This window comes from Pundamilia nyererei, unplaced genomic scaffold (assembly GCF_000239375.1).
Source record: "Pundamilia nyererei isolate P.nyererei 1_Seehausen unplaced genomic scaffold, PunNye1.0 scaffold00112, whole genome shotgun sequence".
Lineage (NCBI taxonomy): Eukaryota > Metazoa > Chordata > Actinopteri > Cichliformes > Cichlidae > Pundamilia > Pundamilia nyererei.
In genome coordinates, this window is record NW_005187513.1 from 467,919 (window position 1) to 490,169 (window position 22,251).

Sequence of the window (22,251 nt, forward strand, 5' to 3'; positions counted from 1 at the left end):
AAAAAAAAAGCTGTCCATGTTTAAATCAAACATATGGACTTAGTTTGGAATTTTTAACCAAGAAAGGAACAACAGAGACAGATATGACACATGGGATTTACAATGAGTGTTGTACCAAAGTAAAACTAGGAATATTACGAAGATGAACACCCATCTCGTGCACCAATGTTAGACAGTAACATAAAGTTAAGCCAAGGAAGTAACACAAAGCATGGACATCACACTGTTTGGATTCATATGACTATAAACAGCTCATTATCTCAGAGGACTGGTGACTGCTGCCTGTTGCTGAAAATACCCATAACAGTGTTCCACATGTTTGTGTTAATTTAGGATGGACTCATTCGTAAAATAAACAGATCAGTCTGTCAAGCGCATAACAAACATACATGACAGCTTTTAATGACAGCTTTGTTCAGACTGACTGCTTAGCAACCTTTAGCAGCAATAAAAATGACTGAAGTGAGAGGAACTGACCGAGAACTTCATCCTTTCGGATAAAACAGACAGACAAAACTCACCTTTGGGGATATGCTTTGCAGCTGATGACATCAGAATATATCTCAATATGTTATTGCAATACTCAGCATATAACTAAATGCTTAAAATTACAATAACACTGTACTGTAAGTTAAATTTTGTGATGATATCATATCAATATGAAAAGAATGGATGAGGGGAAAAACTGCCCCTGATCCAAAGCTTACCACATCTGTCAAACCTGCTGGAGGTCATGTCATGGCCATTTATGATTGGGTCAATGGAGTTTATTGATGATGTATGTGCTGAAACAAGTAGCAAGTGAATTCTGAAGTCAGTATGCTACAGACCTACAAAAATGAGAAGCAACTGAAGTTGGCTGCAACAAAGTTGGCTGCGTGGCAGGGGATTTTAAGGAACACTTGGTGATGTCCATGGCTTACAGACTTTGAGAAGTCACTGACTTCAAATGATTTGTATCCAAGAAAGAATCTTTTAATTAAACTGATATTCTTTTGTCCAATTACTTTTGCGCTCCTGAAAATGGATTAATACATTTACAAATGTCTGTAATTCCCAAAATGTTCATGCAATGCTTTTGTTGCTTTTGTTGTATCCTTTGAAATAAAGCTGAAAGTCTGTACTTCAATCACATCTTGATTATTTGATTTAAAATCCACTGCAGAAGCAAAATTACAAATATTTTCTAATTGTCCAGGTGGTTACAGAACTAACTGCATCATCTCCAGAAAGGTGCCAAATGCCACCTCAAATATCTGCCTTTACACACAGCTTCTGTTCATTATACTGTTGCTTACAAACACACCGTTCCTTCCCTTCAGCCCAATTAATGAGCAGTAACCTTTTTATCAAAATTACAAGCATTCATGAAACGACCAGATCACGTCTAAACACTAATTTTTAAGACCTGGAATTCCACCTTTTGTTTTTAGACAGGAATTCAACTGGTAACTTACTGGGAATGGTAGTATTTTTAACTCCTTATTTTTATTGTTCAATGTGCCATTTATGAAAGCGGGAAGCTAATCTCATACCCGGAGGCACATTGCAGATGCACTCTGGGTATTATGGTGTATCACTGGGTCCTTGAGAACAAAAGGATACTTTCACACATGCAAGACTGGCACTTGTAGAGCTTTTGGAGCTCCGGGGAACTGTTTAGCATCCGTGTCTCATGTCTTTCTCTAGAGCCCGCATATGGCTTTTCTATCTGAGAGAGAGAGGGGCACAGAGGTCAACTTTAACTGGCTTACAGGCTGCTGAAAAAAGACAAGTCTATCCTTAGGTTTTTCAGGGCCACATATTACTCTGTGCCGAACAGAACCTTTAATGCTTGCAGTCTGTTTATCTGCCTGTAACAGTCACCTAGCTATCGGTTAGTCTTTGCAGTCCCATTCAGAGAGATCACTACTATAACGCACCCCACCATTAAGACGACTTTGCTTGTTCACATTGTCACTCCAGCGTGTGCTTTCAGGTGGCGCGCTGACATGCCAGAATCGAGACGTAACACAGCATCTATCTCTATGTTGGCTCTGCTTGCATCAAAGTGAAACAACATTTTTGCTCCATTCTAGCTCTTCACCTTTCACACAGACCAGCAGATGTAGGTGCAACTGCCCCACCTTGAACACACCATGGAAAAGGGCTTCTCTGTGCTTGCCACACATAAATAGAGCTGTGCTACCATGGGCTTCTTATTGCAGAAATGTGTCTAAGATGCTTGTAGCTCACTGTGTGTTTCTCCTTTCTGCCTCCTGCTGGTAGGATCATCACAGCTCCAACAGAAAAACCTATGGGACAGCATGTGTGAGTGTGTGCCGTACTCCTGTATGTGTGTGTTTTGCACTGGTGCAGCTGGTGGGATAGAATGCAAGCACCAGTGGGGTTTCAGAGAGAGACAGATGTGTACCTACCATCTTCCTACAGCTCCGTTGCCACTTTAATGACACCGGCTCTAGTGTACATTAGATTATTAGACTCCAGAGTACAATATCCCAGACTGGATAATATTGTTTTTCCTCTGGCTGATGATGCATTACAAAAATAAGGAATGGTGTAACAGATGTCTCTCGGGGTAAAAATAATAAATCACACAGACTTGTAACACGGTCGAGAAAAAATGCGCCCACAAACACACCCACATCCATGAAACACTTCAGTGATTCATTTACTCTCTTTATTCCAACTGAGCAGCAAGCCAGGAGAGAGGAAATGAGACAGAGAAATGGAGGGAAAAAAGCAATTAGTTTGCATTTAACTTGCAAACATCATTAAGGCGTTGGTACTAATTGTGTTGTTTTAAACAGGCGAAATTTGATAATGACTTCATTAGCGACTCACTCTAATGATGACTCCTAGGGTTTAGCGAAAAAGAGGAATAAATACAGGGAGGCAACGAGTGAAGATGTGTGTATGTTTGTTCATGAAAGTGCGACGAGACAGGGGAAAGAACAAACGGACTGAGGCTGAATCACCGTTTAGACACAAAGAAAATGATACATGCAAAAAAAAAAAGTCACCACCGTGGGCTGAACAGGATAAACAGAATAATAAAAGCAGAATAGATGCAGCTAAAGAGGTGTGTGTGTATGAAGGTGTTTCTAAAGCTGTGTGCGTGTCCTCTGTAATGCAGGACGCGACTGCTGGAAAAGGGAAGAGGTCTAATCCATAATAAGGTGGCTCGCTGCATGGCTGCATACATTACTGCAAACATTACTGCATCAATCAGTACTAAGCTGCAGTGTAATTTTCTGACTCCCTATTTCTCTCCCTACCTCATCACAAAGACAACACCCCATGGCTATTTCTGATGAGATTCAGAGGTGGAGAGAGGGAATGAGGGTGAGGAGGAGGGGGTGTTTATGTGGAGCAACCTCTTCTCCTCTCCTCTCCTCTCCTCTATCCAGCCCCCTGATTAATTTTCAACTAGATTGCTTGGCCGGCAGTATTATTAGCATAAAATTTCCATGGATTAAGCCCGGCTATGAAACCCTTTCATCAAGCTGCTTGTCTAACACAAAATTTCAAATCTCATTTTGTTTCTAATATCATTTTCATACTAGGGGTGTGATGAGTAGAGGGTCTAAAATGTGGATGGAGTAAGGCTGCTGACGAGGTAGTGAAGGGAAGGGGGGGGGTTCAAAGATAAACAGAGTCATCAATCAAAATTAAAAAGAGCCCAGGGTTTGGAATGAGATCTCACACAAGCAGGCACACGTATGCACTCGTGTGTCTGCATGTGTGCAGGCCTGTATTTAACATGCAGCTGGCCTATCAGCCAAGGTGAGGGCCAGATGAATAGGTGAGGTGGTGAGTGTAGGTTTAATCTGAGCTCAGACAAAAGAAAACACGTGTCATGATCTTAATTCCTCATCCTCTGGCGGTTTATGTCACTGTTGTTTACTTCTGTGACCACGCACGGCACCGCCACACCTCTGCAAACTCTTAAAATGCCTGTCAGAGTGCTGGTGTTTGACAGCCACCACAATAAATAATTCTTGATTATAAAAATATGCAGCGCTGTCAAAGCCCCGCGTCGTACCATTAATTATGAAAAACAAGGAAGGAGAGCGGCAGGGGGTTATTTTAATAAGGATACTGAATCAATGCAATTTAATCAATCCGAGCTAATTAAAAAAAAAACTATATTGTGAAACAATCAAGGTGTATAAACATTATTAAAATAAATGAACTGTGCTAAAAGAAGCGTGCTCTAATTAAATGATACAAATTGTCATTCCATGGTTGTAGTTAGTTTGCTGACACCTTGGAGAAAAGACTGTGACACACCCGACCAGCCTCGTGCCGTCCACTCCTTCTGCATCCTTAACACTAATCATTACACTAAGGCCATATGGTAAATCTTGCCTCGGCTAGATGGCACATTTTCTCTACATTTGGTCATTTGAAAAGAAGTGGATCATATGTGTATGTGCACCCAAAGATGGTGAATTGTCGATACACACACACATAATTATTTAGACCAGCGGTCCCCAACCTTTTTTGCGCCACGGACCGGTTTGTGCCCGACAATATTTTCACGGACCGGCCTTTAAGGTGTCGCAGATAAATACAACAAAATAAAACTAGTACCGGTACCGAAAAAAATAAGATTTATTCACAACACACGTGAAAAGACCCAGGAAAACAGAGTTAATGAAAAAAACGATAACAAAATAACGCTAAAAACCGATAAAAACCCTGAAAACCATTTCACACCTGAGCCTCAACTCTCGCGGCCCGGTACCAAACGACTCCGGTCTGTGGCCCGGGGGTTGAGGACCCCTGATTTAGACAATTAAGATCATTTCACCTCATCTTTTAACTCAATGTATTTCTCTACAGGACAATTTTTTACTTTAAATTTTTTACAATCAGCATTTCTTTCAGATGGTTGAAGTGTAATAAAGAAAGTGTTATAAAAATGTGTATGAAACTATCAAAAACTGTGAGAATAAGTATGAAAAAGACAATGTAATCCCATAGTTTAATTATTCCACATATGTATGTGTTGTTGGAATAAAACTTTAAAAACAACAGTCTGTTTTTTTCACATTTTCACATACTTGTATTGACTTTCTTTGACCATAATAAAAATGAAAACGGAAAAGTTGTACGCTGTTTTGCAGAGGACAATGTTCAGATGTTATTTGAACATTGTAACGCATAATGAACTGAAAATGCAATATTTTGTATTTCTAATTATGCTGCGTCACAACGAATGCTATGCTTCTGTGCCAAGCCGTAGAGTTTCCAATCAACCTATCAAGATGTGATTTAACACAAAAGTTTCAGTTTTAACAAAATATTGTGTTAACTGTTTGCAGCTGTTTTTAGACAGTCCTCCATTTTCAGAGGTTCAAAAATAATTAGACAAAGTAACGTCACCAAACTGTGCATTTCCTCTTTTGCTCTCCTAGGCCTTTACTGCAGCTGCCTTTAATTCGTGCTTGGTTTTGGGGTTTCTCTGCCCTACGCTTTATATTTAATAACAAAAAACACTCTATTGCTGAGAAATGCTTTTGTGTCATTATCCATTTGCACGCTAAAGCTCCGTATAGTCAGTTTTTTCGGGCCCTAGCTGAATCAGAGGAGACAGCATAGCCCTGTACCCTTCAGAATTCCTCACATCATCAATAAACACCAGTGATGTGCTTCAATAGGCAACCGTACATTCTAATATTGAGAGCTTGAAAAAAAGAAGGCAACTCGACTTCTTTAGGTTTGTGAAAATGTTTCACTTTCCATCAAACAACTGCGTATGCAGTGAAGTGAAGTGAGGAGTGTTCAGATTTCTATATGGGAGAAACCAAACAGCCACTTCGCAAACACACGGCGCAACATAGAAGAGCTTTGAGATCCCTTCCCAGGCACTTCAGCTCCCGCTCACACCTTGCCTCAGGTGACTGAATAGGTCCCGTGCTAGGTTGAGGCGAGGTCTCAGTGGTTTCACCCTCAACCCCCGGTGATGGTAAAGCCCTACACCTTTTTTCACACCAGGGCTTATGTGATGACTCACTGATCAACAGTGAGGCAACAACCCTCAGGACCAACTCCAAATGGGACAACCTTCACTACAGGTGAAATACCTGGGACTCTCCAACATTTCTTTTAGAACTGAAGCTTGGATTAGAGGTGAAATGTTTTCACAAGCCTGAAGTAGCTAAGTTGCCTTCTTTTTTTCCAAGCTTTCAAGAATATATGACAAAAACAGACATGTTAATGTCATAACACTGCTTCAACCATTGTTAACCCATGATATGGTATCAGGTCAAGTCTGGAGGAGGTAGGTTTTATGAATGTAACAAGATATAAACCACCTGTTACACTAAAGACCAAGAAGGTCATATTAAGAAAGAGAACACAATACCTTTCCTGGTGGAGCTTCTCCAGTTTCTGTCCAGTTCCCATTTGCAGGATTAACATGTTCACTGAAAACTCCTACTACACTGTTTGCACTGCAATCCAAACACACAAACAAATGACTCAAGGCCACAGTGCTGCCAAAACAAACAAGTGATCAGTGAATATGATTATGGATGGGATTATGGATGCACAGTGACACACCCATGCAGAACAGTTGCTCTTGTTATATTTAACGCTAATTGGAATTCTATGTCCATGAGCAGTTTGTGACATGGAGCTCAAGTCCGTGGTGCAGAGGCACAAACATGCGTGCCTGCTTGCCCGCACACAAGAACACACTTATTTAATGTTCAGCGATTCGTTATCACTTATCAGGAATAATTGCTGCATGTTTGTGCAACTGTGAAATTGAACAAAATCCCACTCCATATAATTAAAGAAAACACAGTGAGCACACAATAATACTGAGAGGCCAGGAGAGCGTGAAGGCACGAATACAACCAAAGGCAAACACGGCCTATTATGTTCTTTCTCTATCTGAACCTCAGACTCGGATCCAACCTGTGGAGTCTTGTCAGGGTGTTCATGAAATGTGATTTCTTCACCTATCACTGTGTATGTTACATTACCTCAGCTGTCTGAACAAGCTCCGTTTGGAAAAAAAAACAAAAACGTTCTCCTTCTCTTGTGTTTCTGACGCTCTTTTCATCTTTTAGCTTCCACCTACTTGTCTCACTTCCTTTCTGTCTTTTTCTGTCTGCTTGCATGAAAATGACTTCCTCTGTTGAGTCCAAGGAAACACCACATAAAGCAATTACTAACAAGCCTGATGTGCAAGCCCCTCCTTTCCCTTTGTGTAGGGCAGGGATAGAGTGGGGCCAAGTGCCCTTCAGCAAAAATGAATTTTCCAATTTCAGTTAGTTCTTCCATGAATAAATAAACAAATGAATAATTGAAAGGAGCAACATAAATAAATAACATCACAAACATTTCACCAGTACTCATAAGTATTCCGGAGATAACTTGGGCTGCATGCTAATGATAAAAACAGTACATGTAGCAGGTTGAGATGCATTATTCACCGCTCTGCTTTAAGCAAAATTATATAAATAAAAATCTTTCATGGAACTCAAAACATCTTCTCAGCATTGAAGTGACAGGCCGGTCCCATTTATAACACACAAGGACACTGTGGAAAACAAATAACTGACCAATCAGCTGCAGGCTGGAATAAAGAAATAAATAAAAAAAAACTGGCAGCTGTTGATAGGTTCTCCAAGATTCCAGAAAGCTGTCGAAAGAAATAAAAGAATTCTTCCAAGTACTAAGAAAGAGGGAAAAAATTCAAAGTATTCCAACATAAATGGTGACAAGGTGAATTCTAATCCTGAACAGTTATTGAAATATTTGGACATTAAAAAAAAAAAAAAAAAAAAGCCATTTTCAGTTACTGACAGAGATCGTCTACACAGAATTGATTTATATGTGAATTCAATTCCGTGAGCAACATTGCATCAGAGGATCTGAACTGAAAGATGGTGATTTCTAGCGTAATGGTTCCATTCTTGGTTGGAAAAAGCCTCGTTTGTAAAGGCATTTCCGACCGAATCCAAGCAGCGCCACACACACTCACCGGAGAGCACAACAAATCTGTGCGTGCTATAAAAAGCCGATGTGAGATATGGAATGAGAACCCAATGCACAGATGCCATAAGCAGGTCTGGTAATAAGAACAGACTGAGGCAAGGGTTATAGAATGATAAATCATTCAAAACACAGAGTCGCAGCAGCGTGACACAGGTTGTAGCAAAGTCCTGGATTATGAATAAAAATATCTGGCTTAAAACCACCGTGTTGTTGTTGGCACAAAGGCGATTAATCACTTTTTTGAAAGAAAGTCAGATGGCGCAAAACTACTGTGAGATAATAAACACCAGTTTTGGTGGGTTTTTTGGAGACCCTGGAAATATCAGTCTGACAGAAATGTCTTACAGCAAGCTACACTTAACTGCTTTAGGAAGCCCATGGATGCAACTTGTGGCCTTCGAGCACAAGAAAAAAACAAGTCAGCTGACCTTGCGATTACCTTTTTTGCTATTTATTTCATATGGGTATGTCCAGAGTTTCCTAATAACTCTGTTAAGTTTGTCAAAGTTTCAAGCAGTTTCATGTGTACATAAAAAAAATAAAAAAAAATAAATAGCGAATAATGTCAGGATATAAACTAAGTGAATAGTTAGTGTCCAACTAATGCACTCAGTAAACTAAGTCCAGATCAATTCTGGCTCATTCTGCTAATGTCCTACTCAACAGAAAAAGTTACAAAGGTGCGAATCACATGAAAGCGGTCTTGAATGAGGATTTAAACACAGATTACCAATCTTAATGCGTTAGAATAAAGAACAGCACATCAGCAAACACGGTGGGAGGATGGCCTTTGTCCTCTGTGTGACTCGTTTCTATAAAGCTCATTAAGGGATACTGTTAACATGCTTCCTAAGCACAAACTGTTAATTAAAAACACAGGGCTAATATGCATTTTAACACCACACTTTTGAATGCCACGGAGGGGGAAAAAAAAAATCTAATTTTCTCCATGGTTCTGCTGATTGCAGGCTGAAGCGTTGCTGAAGTTAATTACAACCCTGTGATCTGATGTGATGAAGGGGTGACCGCACGGCACGCTGCCACAAGCTCTCCTCCCTCCACCCCACGACTGCAATCACCCTGAGTCTGCTCATCGTTATTGCATTACCACAATACCCATCTCATCCAGACTGAAGGTTCTGCCCTGTTGTTATCTCCTTTTTGTCTCTTTCTCTCACAGTCTTCATCTCTGTCACTAACATGTCCTACAGTCAGGGGTCACAAGGTTTAGGCTCTTGCAGACACAATTCAATGCAAGAGATATTTTTTTAATCCTGCAGCTTCCTCCGTATTTAGTTCACAGTTATCTTTCACAATCTAGCAAGTTGGGCTAAAAAACCTGAAAACATGAAGGAGTTTACAACACAATACAATAACAATGCGGCTGTTAGGTGGTGTCTCGAGCCTAAATCTGTCTACAGACGTCCATAGTCTGTGAACTGTGCTGCCCTCACGTCACAGTGTGCTGCTGCGACATTAAAACAACACGTCTGTAACAGGTCTGATAAGTTTTCACTAAAAGACAGTCAGAGAGAGAGGGTATGAAGTGACAAACTCACACAGTGACAGGATCAGCCCATAAAAGTCCATGCGAATGAAATGAACGAGTGTTTGCTGGGTGTGAAAATATACTACGGCACACACCTCTGTAGACCCTTCTATTAATCAACCTGTCCACACTTTGTTTTGAGAGTAATCTCGTCCAACCACCAGAGAAGCACTCAGCAGTAAGTGGCGCTTGGCTGTGCTTTGAAGGCCGTGGTTTATTGCCATCCCAAAGCACGGCAAGACTGTGTTGTAAAAACACATCATCTCAGGGCTCAACACTTGCCTCCAGTTATGCACTTCACACGTGGTGATCTAGCGTGGGGCCTGAAGAACTCCTACACCATTCCTGCCCTTAGCGGTGCTATCACAGTTAGATATGTAATAAGCCTTCATTCGTTTCCAATACAAAACAGACAATCCTACTTATCATCACCTTTGTAAGGTCAGCTCAGATCTAGCTCACTTGTCTTAATAGGGACGATTAGGTTTTGTTTGTTTTTTTTACCTCAATCATGCCAAAAAACAAAGGTGAAATTCCTGAAAATTTCCTCTATCGATGTTAAAACCTACTGAGGTGACTTGAGTGTAAAGATCGGTCACCTTCGACTCCAGAAACAGACTTCTTTGGAAGTATCAGAGTCACAGAGTCATTCAGTGTGTGTCTGTGCACAGGTGTTTCTTAATGTTTGTAATCTAAGGGCCAGACATTGCCCTTCAAGCATTAGACACAAAGCTGGGTCAAACACAGCAAAAGATATATGCAAATTTTCTATTAATTTATTTTATTATGTGAGAGATCAAGGCTCATCATTATCAGAACCTAGTGGCATACTTTGAGCCTTTTCAACAATTTTATTTGTTACCAAGCTTTTTCTGCATTGAACAAGTGTCAAGGCAGGGACACCATTCCTTCGAACATACTCTCTCCTCTTAACAAAAGTGAAAGGCACCTTACTCCACAAAAATCAAGTGCCTCTTCTCACGACTTGACATCCTCAAGAGTACCCTCTCTTAATATTTTAATAATAGGATCAAGAGTGCAAACAAAATTCAAAGCAAATAAAGTGCTAAAATATTTACAATGACACTGTGCTGTGTGGTGGGAGAGTACAGACAAGCTGGGTGTGGAGGATGGAGTGCTGAGATAAAGCTCAGCGCAAATATGTCCATCTCTGTAATACAGAGCAGCCAGGGGCTAATGAACATTAGCCACCAGTTCATTCCTGACATTAAAGAGCCTACTGTTTTAGGAAAATAAGGCTGGGCTGACCGCAGACACAGAGTTTTAACACGAGAGAATATATAATACTGACCTGACATTTCAAATCAAGTTAAATTTCATGCTGGAAGGAGTGAAGCACCCTGTCAGATGTTGTTGGCGAAACATAATGGAGGTCTGAAGAATAGTTTGCTGTTAAACTTCCTATCTTTCACATCCTTGACAGCGGAGATTATTTTGTACCAAAGTGCAACAATGTACGTCTGAATGCAACATCCGACCTTCAAGGATGCAAAGCTTAAATGTTTCTGAATGTACCACTGATGAAAAGAGCCTCCGACCACTGGCTTATAGGTGACACAGCTGCAGTTCCTCTTAAAGCAGAAATACTATTATGTTCTCAAAAGGAGGAGGTCTTTGGGTTAAGGCTTGAAGGTCCATAGCACTCCTAGCCTTTTTCTAGATATCCTATTAAAGATCAACCAAAAGAAATGATTAACTGAGGGTAAAGGTACACATGAGCACTTGTACATAGTGGCAAAGCCTTTGCTCTCTACTGAGGAAAACAGTCACGCGAGTGTATGTGTATTCACATATGAGTGTGCTTTCGGTCAATAGGAGGGCCAGCGACCTTTCTTTGCACCACTTGCCTCTCATCCTCCAGCAGTATCTTTGGCCCGTCTAGCTCCACCTGTAGCTCAGAAATCTCGTCTTTGTTCTGCCTCTTTTGCCTCCTTCTGCACAACAACACAGACAGGAGAGAGGGAGCAGAGGTGAGGCGTGCGGGGAATTGAAGCTGTCTGTTTTTAAAGGTGTCAGCACACCTAACTTTTGCATAATACATATCACACCTCAGAGATGATCCATTAGCAGGTTACAGCAAAAGAGCCGAGCAATAAACTGATGAGATATGGCTCCAACAGACACACAAACGCGTCACACACAAATACACACACACACACACACACAATATCCTCCACTTTTAGAGCCAGATGAGAGGGTGGGATTGTCCCTGCGGTGTAGCCTCGTGTGTGGCTGCATTTAAAACCACTTTTACTTCTGGGCTCTGACCCTACACTGCCTCCAGAGAAAGTGCAAAAGACAAAGTGTGCGATAGAAGCAAAAAAGAGAGAAATAGAGCAAAAGATGAAGACAGAGAGAGAGCCAGATTGAAAAAGGGAAAAAGCAAAGCCACCACACCCCTCTGTACTTCCAGACACTGATTTATAATTTTAATATCTCTAATTTCCACAGCAGTGCCCATTTTCCAAATGTCATTTTCCAATTTATGTCAAACCGTGTGACCATTTTTCTTAATACAGCTTATGACAAGCTCGGTGGCAAGGCGGATATGCAATTCAGATTGAGTGTTTTACAGGCACAGCAGCAGACACACTAGGGTGTTTGTGTGTTTATCTTTATCAGTGTCTGCTCAGTATTTTGAAGGGGAAGCACTGAGAGCGTTATACACTCGGGAAAAATTGGGTTTGCTACAAAATATGTGCCTTCGGGGAAGAAAACCATAATTCTGCCATAAATCTAATTATTACAGTTATCATAATAAGAATTATGATGGTGGCAATGATAATGTATTAAAATATGCATTAACGTTAAGAGCTTGAAATGGAATGTGGGCTGGCTTTATGGCCGTTACATGAATATTGATGTTAATTAAAACAGAACCTCTCTTTTTATGTAACACTCCATCTTGTTGTAATGGTAAGAGTTGTACATGGTGGCGAGTCGGATGGAGATGAAGTCATTACTGGCTGGTTTGCCCCACAGAGGCAGTCTGGAGCTCCTCTTTGATGTGCTAGGGTCTTTCCAGGCAACCTCTAATCTCTGTGTGTTAATCTGGATTTTCCCATCATACGCTGAAGACTGCAACTGAACATTAACGGTTGGGGGAAAAAACCCTCAAAAGCAAAACGAACTTTTCTCGAGGTTGGTCACAAAAATTGCTGCAAAATATTTAAGCAGCCACACGCATGATTTTCAATGTTTTGATATAACATTTAGCAGTTTTAATGATGGCTACGTCACTGATCTATGAGCCATTCAAGCATTTAACTGAAGAGATGAACCAGTGTTGTGTCTCCACACAAAACAACTCTACTGTTTTGTTGTAAGCAGTCTGTCAAAGAAAAAAAACAAAACACAAACTGGTTCATGTTTCTTTAACCGCCACAAATTAAAGAATATGAGGTATAAAAAAAAGAACTCCCAAAGAACTATTACTTGAAAACTTGGCATGTCTTGGCTTTGAGTTCAGTCTGTTCTTAAAGAAACTGAGGGGATTGGACAAGTGTCAGGCTTAAATCAATCCATCTATAGCAGATTAACAGTATCTGAAAGTCATGTTGTTAAGAAAGAGGAAAAAATCCAAATGCAAAAAGACCTGATACAGGACCAGAGGGTTTATCTGACCCTTCAGATGATCCATTTACTCTTCACTGATGCCTCATCAGAAATGGTCTCAGTGGAAGGGTTGCTATTTCCATTCTTAAGGAAGGAAGCAAGTAAAGGCTCAGGCCAAATTACACAAGAAATGTAGGTCTCATGGATTGATAAATCCAGATATGAAGTTTTCAGTTTGTAATCATTATTAATATATATACAGAGAGGAGGTTAGGAGATAAGTACAACAGTGAGTATCTACAGACATCTATAAAACACCGCTCTGTCTTGGTTTTCGGTGCATTTCAGTCAGTAGTTTTAGAGATCTTGCGACTGTCAGATTTGATTCACCATGTAGCACCATCTAAACACCATCTGATTTATAAAGGCTTCATTTGTAAGTATAACAATGATCCCAAACCTGGATAAAAAGTCATGGATTGGCCTCCCCACAGCCCAGACCTCAGTATTACTGAAACAGTGTGGGATCATCTTCAAGGAGAACAGAACAAAAGGCAGACAACATCCAAAGAAGCGCTTTGAATGCCCTTCAAGAAGCCCAAATAATTATTTCTGACTACAAGAAAGCTTGGCTAAGAGAGGCTGTGCTCATCGTACCACACACTGACTTTCGGGCATTTTAAAATTGTATGTTTTAAGAAATTGAGCTATATATTTTCCTGGGTGGCTCAGGAAATATTCACAGGTGTGTAGGTCTAGAAAGTCAATCCCATTTAATAACTGTTTTATATGCATTTTATGTTTTAACAATAATTCTGGGTTTTTAATGGTAATAGTTTTAGTTTTAGCAGTTTTAATACTTTCTGCTTTTTCTAGTTGTCTTACTTTCTTTAATTGCATGTACTTCTTTGACTTTATATAATTAAAGAAATTCCTTCTCTATTTTCTAGCCACCCTTAAACCCACTAAACTGTGAATTAAAACACAATTTCATGTTGGGGTGTGTAGTGAATATTAATATACTGTATGCAAAATAAATGTGCTTACTGCCAGCTGCTTGTTGGTAAATTGACATGCGTGTGAAAAAAGGACATTTAGTGAGCAGAAATAAATAAAATTTCTTCATTACGTCTCATAATTCCTTCAAATGGTCTTGCAGTTTTGATACGTCATGTAATGATGTACTGGTACTTCCATTAAATGATAAAGGAGAAAGTAAATTGCTTTTATAATAAAACCAGCTTGGGGAATCTGTAACAACAGTGTAAAGAGGCCACACGACAATTAAATGCTTATGAGAATTACCTCATTAAGGTTGACATTCTCCACATCCAAGACTACTTGTATATACATTCCTTGAAATGACACCTGACTCCAGGCTGGTGGCTCCTCAGTGTTGCTGGGTTAAAGACAAGCCCAAACAACAGTTCTTGATCAGTCTACAAAAGCCAAAGAACTGCTGTGGCTTCAAGCATGTTTAAAAGCATTAATAATAGGTGGGATCTAAGTAATAGAATAAGGACTTTCTATGGCATTGTGGTGTTACGATCTGCTTATGGTAATCTAAACAGTCTCACCTCTATCCCTCATCTCCCCTCTGAGCCAAACACTTATCGACTCTCTGAGTAGCGGCCCGCCAGCACATGTTCCCAACTATTGAAAAAAAAGGGTAAAAATAACAGGAACAAGTTGTCGGAAATGAAATTTCAATTCATCCAGTCCCTTTATACACTGGTGCGAGAGCCTGTCGTTGAGAGGGAGGGATCAATAGTGTTTAGACAGCGGGGCAGATTTTCTAAGCGCTGGATCAATAGGAAGGAGAGAGGAAAAAATACCCTGGCTTTTCTCTGGCTGTTGTAGTAAATACGAACAAATCAGTGGCCTTAGGCTAAATGGATTGACCAGCTGTTTCCGAGTTCTGTGTTGTAAATAAAGATCCATTCTGAGGTGCGTAACTGAGGCTCAAAGGCAAAAGTGTCACTATTCAGGTTGGGCCTGCACAGGTTGTGCTGGACCACACAAGTGTCCTGATCAGAGGGTGAGGAAGGCCAGGGAACAGAGGACAAGCCAGAGAGCCGAGGACAGCGAATCACAATAACTTATTAGGGTAGCTCAAACAACCTTTCATACGATTTAAACTTCAATAATTACATACACGGGGAGAACATAGTTACTTTCTTTCTTTATTTTATACATCTGGTTAAGTTTGAAATGTCCAACTTTTGCCACTTTTTATCTAGACCTTCACTGCATTACATAGCACTGAAGTGGGAGGCATTTTTCCACATGTGTTGCACATTTTATTGCCTTCTGAGAAGCATAGCAATACTCCGCTTCACTCTAATTTGAAATTCTATTGGTGTATTTACTCTTCCTTTCAATCACAAATAAATGTGGGAATGGCAATTTTATTTCTAAAGCACATTTTATTACTAACAAGCTCAGAAGACGTGAAATTTTTACCTCTACTTGCATGTGCCAGCGTCTCTCTCCCATCCGGTAATAAACATTGTACTGCTTCTGCAATGGAAATAGAACATATATTTATAACACAAGTACATAAATATAATCCAAACACCACACAAGTTTGTTGCACTCGTTGGTTTAGCTCTAGAGACAGTGCGGGCATTTTTTATTTATTCATTCATTTATTTAACTGTAGGATCAACAACAACTCGTCCTACATCATTTTACTTACATAATGAAATAAATAAATAATACAGTACTAGTTCTTAATATTATTTTGCAAACCAATAAGTTTAAGCAGGTGTACTGTTTCAAGCTGTATATTCACATTTCCTAGGACATTTACATTTCAGTTTCAATAAAAACAGGTGTTATGCAACTTTGTAACACTGATGATGTAAAATGGAGACAGAAAGCAGCACTTCTACAGAAAAAAAAATCACTATTATGCTTTGCAAGTATATGACTAACAAAGAGTGACAGAAGAAAACATAAAAACACAATATTTCGACTGATTAAAATAAAAGCTACTACATGAGGAATGTACAGACTGGTTCATGACCTAGGCATCTATGGCAGGTTAAATATCTCCACCAATATACTGAGCTAATCAAGGGGGTGAGATCCTGACAGGATGACTGATGGCCCGATTGCTTTGCACCACCTCTGGACTTATTAAAGAAAAACACCACAGGCCATGCTTTCACAAAACTCATTGGTCAACCACAGTGGAGAAAGTGATGGGTGAAATTCATCACTAAAAACTATCGAGCCCAAACAAAACACACATTGGGGCACAGAACTACACAAGAACCTCTGGTCATCAGGGTACTGATTGCCTTCAGACTCGGGGAGAAGACACTTTAAAGGACATGAGTGTAGGGGAAAGGATGGCTGCCGAGTCTCGCTGCAGGGTTCACAAGGAAAAATAGAAGAAAGAATTCTTAGACTTTGCTCTGCAGCACTTGGAAACACCATTCGTTCCTCAGAAGAAATATGGCTCAAATTCCCTTCCTCCAAACATTTTCTTATGCTCAGAAGAGTAACTGTTGAAACTTTATCAAACCGACGCCTGGAGAAAGGAAACCATATATAACCACATTCTCTTTCACTACACCAATCATATTGTTTTCTAAGGTATCTTTTTACTGTAAGAAATGCACAAAGACATCACAGAAAACATGTTGTAGAACCGCTGGAACGTAACAGTCACACAATCTTCACGAGAATACATAAACAGAGCAGCTAGACATGCTGTACAACTCATTTGAGGGCAATTTCACAGTGTAATTGAGGCTTTGTGTGTATATGCGCCTGTTTGCAAGTGCTGCCTTTCACTGATTAAGGTGACCTTAGATTGTGCACTTACCGAATCTCGGGCTGAGCAGCAGAGGTTAGAGCACAACTCATTGGCTTCCTGAACACATTACCTTAATGATGCCATTCCTCACGCCTCCATTTCAACACATTTAGAGATGGAGCAGTTACATCGTCTATTAAGACATTCAAATGTCTCCCCTAGCTATTTACCCACTGCTCGAGCACAAAAGGGTAGCCCGAATTAACTGTGACAGCGCTGACTCGTTTCCCTTTCCAAACAGACAAAATACATAGAAAAAGTCATCATGCGGGAAAGGTCATTAAAAATTTAGATTACAGCTTCCTTGCTTTCCCGAAAACCCTTGTCTTTCTCTGCCTGTTAATGGGATTGTTTTAATATTAAAGTGTTCATTATGACAGATTGTGAGGCTGACTCTCAATGCTGCTTGTTTTCCTGTTCCTGGCATGTGATCAAACCTCATTTACCCGACTGGGGGATTGAATGAAATGTGCGATTATTAACCCTGTGTCTGCCTCTGGAGGAGGGGGTGGATGTTTGCCTCCTACACATTTTATCTTTTGGTGCACCTGAGTTTAAGCTGTTGCCGTTTCCTCTGTTCTGTGAATATTTGTGAAAGATTTTTTTTTTTTTAAATGCCTTTAAACACACAAAATGCATATAAAGTCTGCCAGAAATGTATTTTTCTTCTTCAGTTCTTGTGGAGGTTACTGTCCAATGAGCAGCACATCCCCAGTGAGTGGTCTTTAATGTGCTCATGCCCCAGCAGACTACCTGCTCCATATTCTGGCCCGAGTAAGCAGCTTCCCCCTCCTGTTTTGAGGTATTTGGGGGTATTTTTGGGAGGAGAGAAGGGCTATTGAAAGTGTTTATGTTCCTGGCTTGTACAGAGGGGTCTAATGTGTAACACAGAGCACTTCAGTATTCAGACGCCTGGGGCTATTCTCTAAGTGGTCTTTACTTTGAAAACACAGGTGCCCTCCAGGGCTTGATGAGTGGTTGTTGTGTGCATGTGTGTCCATGTATGAGGAAGCAGTAAGCTGGGAGGGCAGATAAAGGGGCCGCACTGTTTTATCCATACATCATCACTCCATGTTATAATTTGATTCAGTATGGTGGTCTTGCAGAAAGCCCTATGCTATTATCTTTAATAATGCAAGGAGGGATTAGGTACTCACTCTCTTCTGATAAATACAGACAAATCAGTTAATTCCACTGACACTCCCCACCAACTGCCACAACGCATGCACCAGTCCAACTCTCTGATTTGTTTTCTTTTGCTCTATAAAACAGAATAGTTTAGTTTTTATGTCCTCCTCTAAACCAAAACCATACAGTGCACAAAAGATTTGTTATTGTTACAGAAAACTGTAACATAACTTAGATTTTGATATTTGAAAATCTAATGAGGTCTGGAGGGATCTCATAAATTAGAAAAATAAAGCTGCGCATGCTTCGCTGGTGCCGCTGCATAAAGAAACAGCAACATTTTTCATAAAATTAATAGGAGAGGTTTGACACGTCTCTCGCTATAATTACCAGTCAGGCAACCATGACCAAACAAGAAAATGCATTTTATGCCATACTGTAATATAAACATGCAGCTGTCGTGTAAATACAGCATGACTGCACACATATTCTGACAGTGCCCTAGCGGAAAAGTAGTTTAAATGAGGATAATGAAACAAAATATGAGTTGGCTATGCATTTCACAGAGTTTATGGTGTCAGTGGGTGCAATGCTGATGGAAAGGCCTCATGGCCATTTTAAAGGCAATAGACCACTTAGCAGATCTCAGCTGGTCCTGATGCCAGCAACCTTGATAATGAGGAGCAGCTGGAGCAACAGTCATTAGACCTAGCCATCTCCACCTTCAGGAACTATCTTTTATTTCCATAAAACCTTTTATCCATTTCTGTCGCTGCTGCTATACTGTCTAACACCGACCCAGGGCCATTAATGACTACAGCAGTATAGTAAATGTCATTACATAGCTTGTCTCATCAATACTTCTAAAAACAGAACATCAATGGCAAAAAGAGGCAGAGCAGATATAATATGTTTCTGGTGGTGTCACAATCTTGTAGGTCTAATTAAGCTGGAGTTCAGCAGAAAGGCAGCATGAGAGGAGAAGAGGGAAGGAGAGGGTGACCCAATTAAAACCAAATCGAAACTCAGATTCACTCTTCAGTGTGGCTCACGCACAGACTGAGTGGGAATCTGTGAAAACAAGGAGAACAAGCTTTATTAGTCCCTAAAAAGCTCTGTTGCTACATTAATATTCCAGTCTAATGAAAGCTTAGTTTTCCCCATTTCCCTACACTTGCCTGTCAGTGTTCAGTTCATAAATATTTTCTTATTATGATCGTGACGGGTTTTTTTTCCCCAGATATGAAAAAAATAAATAAAATTCAGAGCCAATTATCAGAATGACAGGTGAAATGGGAGCGTGCTGAGAAGAAATGAAGGGTTGCCATGGTGATATAGCAAAGAATCATAGTGGATACTGTATATGTGGTCACGTGACCGATGTCTGGCTGAACTGCAGCTACGCTCGGGCCCCTGCACACCAAAGGACACTTAACCTCAATCGCTGGTAGCAATCACAGGCCGATCAAACTGAATTTATTGGCTATTTCTGTCTCCGGGTCAGACCGCCGTAGTGCCTGCAGACTCGACCGCATCCAAATTCAGAACGTTCTCAAACCTTTTGACTAATGACAGCTTTAGAGGGCTGGGTACAGAGCTAAGGCATGTTCATGTATGCATTTATAGAATCTACATGAGGGGAAAAAAAGTCATCTGAGTTTTTATATAAATCACAAAAACCTCTGCAGAGATGTAAACTATAAAATTATGGTTATGGTTTTGATGGAGTTACATTTAGGTAAAAAGAGAAAAGCTTTTGTCGGTGAATTTTGTAAAAATATCTATATGTTCTGATTTAAGAGACTACAGTCCTGAGATAAAGTATTTGCTGTATTTCTGAGTTTGTCACACTTAAATGTTTCAGATGATCAGAAAATTCTGATATCAGACAAAGAAAACATGAGTAAATACAAAAGCTGGTTTATAAATGAAGATTTCATTTATTAAGGGGAAAAAGTTATCCAAACTTTCCTGGCCCTGTGTCAAAAAGTAACTGCCCCCTAAACCTAACAACTGGTTTTGCCACTCTTGGCAGCAAAAAGTGCAACAAAGAGTTTGGCAGCGCGTTATTCACATTGCTGTGGGGGAATTTTAGCCCACTCTTATTTGGAGACTTGCTTAAATTTGGCCACATTGGAGGGTTGTAAAGTATGAAGAGCCTGTTTAAGGTCATGCCTAATCATTTCAATCAGATTCAAATCTGAGCTAGACTACTCTAAAACCTTCTTTTTGTTTTTTAGCCACCAGAGGCAGACCTTCAGATCAGTGTCCAACTGGAGAACGCAAGTGAGTTTGAGCTTCAAGGCACAAACTGATAGCCAAATGTCTCCTTTAGGATTTCCTGATAGAGAGCAAAATTCATGGTTCCATCAATTATGGAAAGTCATCTCCTTCCTGAAGCAGCAAAGCAGCTCCAGACCATCACACTTCCACCACCGTGTTTGACTACTGGTATGACGTTCTTTATATGAAAATAAATTAACTGTAATTAACCACATTTTTTTGAAAGCTGAGTTCAATTCCACTAGCCAAAATTCACGCCTGCTTACTACCAGACCAGTTGAATCAACTAATCACTTAAACAGATCCTCTCAGACAAAAGGAAGAAAGCTAAAAGATCTAAAAAAAAAAACCTAAAAAAAAAAACCCAACACATCATCCTATGAGCTAAAGAAACTCCAGAAAACACGAGAAACAAAGTTACTGACATCTATCATTGTTGAAAGGGATATAAAGCCATTTTCAGGGCTTTGTGACTCCAGCGAATCACAGTGAGAGCCTTTATCTACGAATGGAAAAAACTTGGAATAGGGGTAACTCTTCCCAGGAGTCGCTGGCCTACATTTATGCACAAATGACTCATCCAGGAGGTCACAAACAAAACCAGAACAACATTTAACGAACAGCAGGCCTCACTGGTCTGAGTTAAGGTTGGTGTTCAACAATTAGAGAGAGATTGGGGCAGCAACGGCATTCATGGGAGAGCTCCAAGGTGAAACCCACTGCTGACCAAAAAGAAAACAAAGGCTCGTATCACATAAATAAAAACAATAAATTTAGGAAAATATTCTGTGGACTTACAAGACAAAGGTTAACCTTTTGTTGAAGGCTTGAGTCCTGTTACATCTGGCATAAAAATGACACAGCATTTCATAAAAAGAAAATCATACCAACAGTCAACACGGTGGTGGTAGTGTGATGGTCTGGAGTTTCTTAAGACCGACACGGCTAACTGATGGAACCATGAATTTTGCTCTCTAACAGAAAGGTTTTGTGGTGTATTCAAAGCCCAGAGTTAAATCATATTTACTCATATTTAATTGACCTTAAATAGGTCGTTCGTAGTTGAAAAACCTGAAATAAAACAATTCTGCAAAGAAAAGTGGGGTAAAATTCCTCCACAGTGATGTGAAATATTCATTGCGGTTCTTGCTGCCAAGGATCACACAACCAGTTATTAGGTTTAGGGGGCAATTACTTTTGATACAGGGTCAGGTAGGTTTAGTTTGAGCTTTTTGTCCTTAATAAATGAAATCATTGTTTAAAAACTGCACTTTATATTCACTAAGATCATCCCTGTCTAATATTGGAATTAGTTTGATGATCTGAAACATGTGTGACAAATATGCAAAGACATCAGGAAGGGGCAACTACTTTATCACAGCACTGAATATATGTGTGTATTTGTGAACTGTGTCCCACTCTGTGATCCCCTTATTAAGAATACAAACCTCTATGCATGGACAAGGATTAATATTTGAGAATGTGTAAAATGGAATTGGAAATGAAATGACTTGGATCAAAAGTTAATTAAGAAGCACCTTGCACAAATATATCTTTTTAGATTGCGCCTGCTCTAACGGTGCTTTAGCATGTAAGGCTTAAACCAGTCTAACTGAACCAGTCACCAGCAGACTTGCATTAAAACTGCTCTAAAACTAGAACAGAACCACATGCTGGTGTTTCAGTCTTTGTATCTGCCTCAATGGAAAGACAAAGTCTGCTTGAGGATGCACTTAAAGTGCTATTTTTTCATACTGAATCACTTAATACAAAGGAAAAGAGTGAAGCTCAGAAGCAGCGTGGTAGGTTTTTAAAAATAACTCATTATTACCATATTTATAATTTTAGAATATGTATGCACTTTATTAAAAGT

General features: G+C 39.9%; 1 long non-coding RNA gene across 1 annotated transcript; it reads right to left on the reverse strand.

Annotated features, from left to right (window-relative positions):
- Positions 1–11,458: 11,458 nt before the first annotated feature.
- On the reverse strand, positions 11,459–14,786 carry LOC102192424 (uncharacterized). Its single transcript, XR_311962.1, has 3 exons — positions 14,719–14,786; positions 14,447–14,540; positions 11,459–11,520 (listed from the first exon to the last, which is right to left on the reverse strand). It is a non-coding gene; the product is annotated as an uncharacterized LOC102192424 (long non-coding RNA).
- Positions 14,787–22,251: the final 7,465 nt, after the last annotated feature.